Raw genomic sequence first — 6,000 nt, 5'->3', positions numbered from 1 at the left:
AGATAAAATGCACATGTAGTTTTTTTAAATTAAATATTGCCAAATTCTCCTCCATAAAGGTCCTACCATTTTGGATTCCCATCAGCAACGAATGAAAGTGCCTATTTCCGCACAGCCTCACCAAGAGAGAACATTGTCAAGCTAACTTTTAATTTTGCCAATCTGACAGATAAAAAGTGATATCTCATTGTAGTTTTAATTTGCATGAATCTTACCATAAATGAAGTTAAACATCTTTTCATATATTTAGGGACATTTCTATGCCTCTTTTTTCATGAATTGCCCGTTCCTGAATTTTGTCTGTTTTTCTATAGGAATTTTGGTCTTTTTTGCCCCTTAATTTTTAAAAGTTCTTTATATATTAGAGATATCAGCCTTTGATCTGTCATATGTATTACAAATATTTTCTCCCAGTTTGTGATTTGTTTTTTATTTTGTTAATGGGGATTTTTGCCAAGAAGAAGTGTTTTGTTTTGTTTTAAATGTAGTTAAATTTATCAATCTTTTCTTATCTACTATTTGGATTTTTAGTCACAGTTAGAAAGCCTTTATTTACACCCAGTTTGTAGAGGAATTTATCCATGCTTTCTTCTAGTATTCATGTAATTGCATTTTTTAACATTCTTTAGTCCATTTGGCATTTTTTCTTATATATACTATAAAAATGGTTAAAAAAATTTTTAATTTTTATTTTTCTAAATGGTTATCAAGTTTGTCCCGATACCATTTGTTAGAAAGATCTTCTTCGCCCTAATTATTATAGATAACACCTGTCACGTGGGATATCATGCGGGGTCTCTGGTCCCACTCCCCACATAAGAACACAGGACATGGTGAGGCCAAAAAGGAACACCTACAGAGCCATAGGTAGGGGAGTCATACCACTACATTCTCGCTGGCAGCTGGGTTGGAGACACAGGAAGCAGGAGCCACACGATCCACAATCCGCCATCCACACTTGCTAACTGCAATCCGCGCTTGCTAGATCAGCCACCATCCGCTGCTAATGTAGCCACAACAGTTATATTAGGGGCCAGTGGCTCACTGTTTACAGCTGACAGCCAACTAGCCACAGCTGATGGCCATCCAATCAAAGTTGATGGCCATTTACTACCAGAGCCAGCACCTTTTCACATGAAGTCAAGAGCCTGGAAACGGCACTCCTGGCTCTGTACCCACATCACCTTTGTCATTCACTGGATGTCTATATGTTTATTTCTGGACTTTCTTCTGTCCATTTGGTCTGTTTGTCTAGTCATATACCAGTAACACATTGGTTTAATTATAAAGGCTTTGTAATATACCTTAATATCTGTTAGGCTAGTCCCCCCTTCAGAGCACTTTCTTTCCATTGTTGTGCATTTGTTTTACCATACAAACTTGAATATCAACTTATCTGGCTCTTTCAAAAATGTTCATTAGTGTTTGCATTAGGGTTACATTAAATTTATAAATTAACTTAGGGAGAACTGACATCTTGATCAAGTTGAGACATGCCAAGAACAAGGTATGTTATTCCTTTTGTTCAAATTATTAATATTTCTACATTGATGTTCTCTCTTCAACACTTACTTAGGTATCTTAGCTCATTAAATACAATAAATATTCATTGAGCAGCTATTACATCCTCAACACTACATTAAGCACGATAGAAGTAAAAAAGTAAGTTCTGTTCTCAAATAGCTTAGAATTTCATGAGACAAACAAATACGCCTAAGGTAATGAAAGCAGTTCAAGACCCCATGTAAAGAAGCTGCCATTGTACAGCCAGACCAAACATTCTATGCAAGCTCAGAGGAAAGGGAGAGAAATGAGGGCTAGAATAACAAGGGAAGACTTTTGGCTGGATTGAGACTGGAATTATGTGCCCTGAAAGTTGTGCAGGATTTAGGTGGAGTGGCAACAAAGAGAAAGGAATCCCAGTGACGGACACGCAGGTAAAACTTCAAAGGTAGACTTAGTCTGATATGTCTCACCAGGCAGAAAGAAGGGCCTCAGCCAGACTCTTAGCTGCAACAGTGACAAAGCCACCACCCTTCTCTTCAAGCCTCAGAGTTGTTTCAGCGTTAATAGTTCCCAAGCCCTCATTAGGTACTCTTTAAAAGTATATTAATGAACATATACCAGGTTTCCAGTTACTAGTCCTTTGAATGGTCATTTTTGTACATCGTTACCTTTTCAGTGAACGGTCTAGAGGTGTGCTATCCAACACAGTAGCTACTAGACATATGTGGCTCTTGAGCCCTTATAATGTGGCTAGTGCCACTGAGGAACTGAATTTCTCATTTAATTTAAATTTTAAACATGGAAATGGTGTAAAATATTTTCCATTGAACCCATCTTTATTGTTTTGGGGAGGACTACATTTTACTTCAACTATGACATTGCATAAGATATCACTGTGGTATTAAAGTGTGTATGTCCCCTTTACTTTGTTTAATGTGGCTACTAGAAAATTTTAAATGACATATGTGGCTCATGTTGTATTTCTCTTTGACAGCACTGCTCTAGAGCCTTACAACTCAATGTGGTCTGGTCAGCATGAGGGGGGAGCCACCCCAGACCTTCAGAATCTACTAGTTTACAAATATCCCCAGGTGATTCGAATGCAGTCATAGAAACACGGCGCTGGATGACTTAGAAGACAGCCAGGCTTCTGGTGGTTACCCTAGAATGACTCCCATCCTTCTGGGGAGGAGAGGGGAAGGATGAACGGGAGCGGCAGGGAGATCCCTGCCTGCTACTGTGATGTCACAGAGGAAACCTTATGTGTCAGCCAGCCCCACCCTGACTGGTGTTCTGACTGCAGGACATCCTTTCCATCCCCTCCAGCCCACCTCACACCACCTTACTCCCTCTGCAGGCAAGAGGGGACCTGATTCATCTTCACACTAGATCCTCGTTCCTCGCAACCAGTTAAGACAGAGCAGAAGAAAAACTGAAATATTGTTGCCTCTGTACTTCAAAAGTGAATGAGCAATCCTCAACTGACGCAAAATGTTTGCCTCACCCAGAAGGTAGGTACCTTGATTTTTGAAATCTCATGACTGTCTCATGTGTAGTACTACTCTTCATGTGGGATTTGTAATGCAGGTTATAAAAATTAATCAATCTATTTCACAGGCTCATGGTAAGGAGCTTGTGAACACACTACAGGATTATACAAAATGGAATAAAAATGTATTACGTGAGACCAATTTTTATTGATAAACCTGAAAATGTCTGTACCTTGGCCTCTTCCTTTTTCAGCTTCTCCCCTTAAAACTTTCTTTTCTTTTTCCTTTGCCTCTTCATCTTTTCCTCTCTGCTACCAGTGGTTCTTAGAGCCCTCTAGCTTTTCTTTTTTCCATCTAGCTGTATGATTCCTTAGCTAAAATCTGGGCCCTGGTAAAAGGCCCAGTGGTGATGGAAACAAAAAAACATGTATCATTCTATGGAACTGAAAGAATAGATACTGAGTTCTCTGCCAGAACGTAATGGCGAGGCATTCTCATGGTCCTGCTAAAAGCCAGCTCTGGACGGGAATCTGCAGGAACTAAGGAGGAGAGCACTGACCTAGGCTCTTTCTGGTCTCAGAGAATCTGAAAGAATCTGCAGGGGTCCTTCCACCCCCAGGAAGACCCTCACAGCCAGCAAAGATGTCTTGGCTTGTTTAGGGTAGAACCCACATCTGGAGGTGATTTGCCTCCGATTTGAAAAAGTTGGCAACTGCCAACTTGCAGCTCAAAGGGTTCCTAAAAAAGCAAAAGTTGTTCATTATCATATATCTTGCCTTTCTCAAGAGAGAAAAATGAAGCTTACAGTTAACCAGAGAAATAAAACACACACACACACACACACACACACACACACACACACGCACACGCAAGTACACAGAGCAAATGTGGTGTGCTGTTCATTGGCTGGAAGTTAGGGATCCCAGAAGAAAGGATAAGATATAAGACCTAAAAAGGGGACACATCTGGGACTGCAGAGCAGAGCTAGTGGTTCTGAAGAGCCATCAGAGGGGCTCAGCCAGCCCCCAGCTCAGAAGCAGCTTAAAGTGAATAGATCATCAATAGAATAACTCTCAAAAGTGGATAAGAAGATGATAGAAAACGCCAGCCAGAGTAAATTTCACTGTTTTATTATTGGTTTATGAGGAGAGACACAGAGGGAGTACAGGAGCGTCTGTTTATGAGTCTTTATGTAAAGTATAAAGTACATTTCATCCATTGCCTCATTCTGTGTGACTTTCCATAATCTGCTCTGCAAAGTGAACAGCTGGATAAAGTACGTACTGTGCTTCTCCTTTACCAAGGGGCAGCCTGGCGTTGAGTCAGGAAGTTTTGAATACTGTCTCCACCATTCACTAGCATTGTGGCCTTGAGCAAATCAAGTGCTCCCATCTGATTCCTCCTGGCTAGAATGGGAGCGGCCACCTCTCCCTCAGCGTGGTGGTGAGAAGTCAATGACATGTCTGCGGAGAGTCCAGCAAGGTGTGTCTGGTACACGGTGTGGCTCCCTTCTCTTTCCTTTCCACTTTCATTCTACGTCTTTTGACCTTCACAGCATAACTATGAAGGACAACTCATTCTCCTAATTTCTCTCTGAGGAAACAGCCGCTTAGTGGGTAAAGTAGGGACTTGAACTCAGAGCTCTGAGGGAGGGGTTCATGGTCCCGACGTTTCACCTGTTAGATCCGAGAAATGCGGCAGAGACAAAGCCTTACTTTTCTAGAAGGGGGGCCGTACCTTTCGGGGAAGGGCAGGGGGAGGGAAATGCTGACTTTGCATTCCACAGCAACCCAGCACCTCCTGACCTACAGGCCTGGGTGTGAGGGATTTATCGATGACCCAGTCTCAACACTCCTTTCTGCCAAGCCTTGCCAGGGCAGCAGAGCAGCCGCCCGCCCTGCCAGCCGGCCAGCACTCGCGGCCCCGGCCCCGGCCCCAGCTTGGCGCCCATGTGGCGGCGTCCTCTGCCGCGCGCGGGCTCATCCCCAGGCCCAGAGGATCGCCCTCCCTCCAGTGAGCTCTAGACAGTTCTCTGGGAGGGGCCCCGGGACACGGTTCTCATCAGACCCAGGAGGATCCAGAGGAAGAAAGGGCCCCAGCTCCCCGCCCCACCCGCTGGGGAACTCTAGGCGGTTCGCCAAACAATTCAAAACAGGCTCGCGGCGCGTCGCCGTGGCAACGCGCGCCCGTTGCTAGGCGACAGGGGCGCCGTAGTAAACCGAGAGAGGGTGTTACTCATCCAGCCAGCCCGGCGGAGGGGAGCGGGCGGGGAGTCGGCTGGGCTCTGGCACCGCGACTGCCGGGGCGGGGGAGAGAAGGAGAGGCAGGAAAAGAAGGGACCAGGGCGGTGCACGCAGAATGGAAATGGGGCGGCGCAGCCTTGCCCGGTGGTGCCCGCGCCCGGAGCATTTCTCGAGAGGCCACTTGCGTTAGGACCCTGTCCTGCCCCGCCCCGCGGTCCCCAAGAGCCCCGAGTCCCAGCAGGCCCCGAGGGCTCAGTCACCCGCGCGTGAGCGATTGCCCCACAGGATGTGCAGATGTGGCTGCGCCTCTGATTCACTCCAGCTGCTTAGGACATGGAAGAAAGGCGGCTTCCTCTCCTGGAAATGACTGCTAGTGCAAAAGTCCTCAAACAATTATACTGAAAAGCGGAAAGGGAAAGGCGACAGAGAGGAGCGGCCCCAAAATGCTTTTCTTGGGTCCTTCCCACTGAATATAACTAGAAGTGTTCCCAGAACTCGTTTTTATTCTGTGAGCATTTGAGGCCACGTGGACATTAAACATGGTTACAGTTGAGATTAATCTGAAGCTGGGAAATCCCAGCGCTAAATGTCCAACAGTGATGTAAATATGTTGGCCACTCAGCCTGGGCATTTTGGTGGCATTACTCTTCCCTTCCAGCTGGGAGGCCAATGTCAAAATGTTCCGTGTGACGACTTTATGTTATCTTCATCAGTGAAATGAGTCAAATATGAGGCATTGAAGTAAAAAATTGTAATTCGAG

The sequence above is a fragment of the Rhinolophus ferrumequinum genome, chromosome 10 (assembly GCF_004115265.2).
Source record: "Rhinolophus ferrumequinum isolate MPI-CBG mRhiFer1 chromosome 10, mRhiFer1_v1.p, whole genome shotgun sequence".
NCBI lineage: Eukaryota > Metazoa > Chordata > Mammalia > Chiroptera > Rhinolophidae > Rhinolophus > Rhinolophus ferrumequinum.
This window is presented reverse-complemented; position numbering follows the sequence as displayed.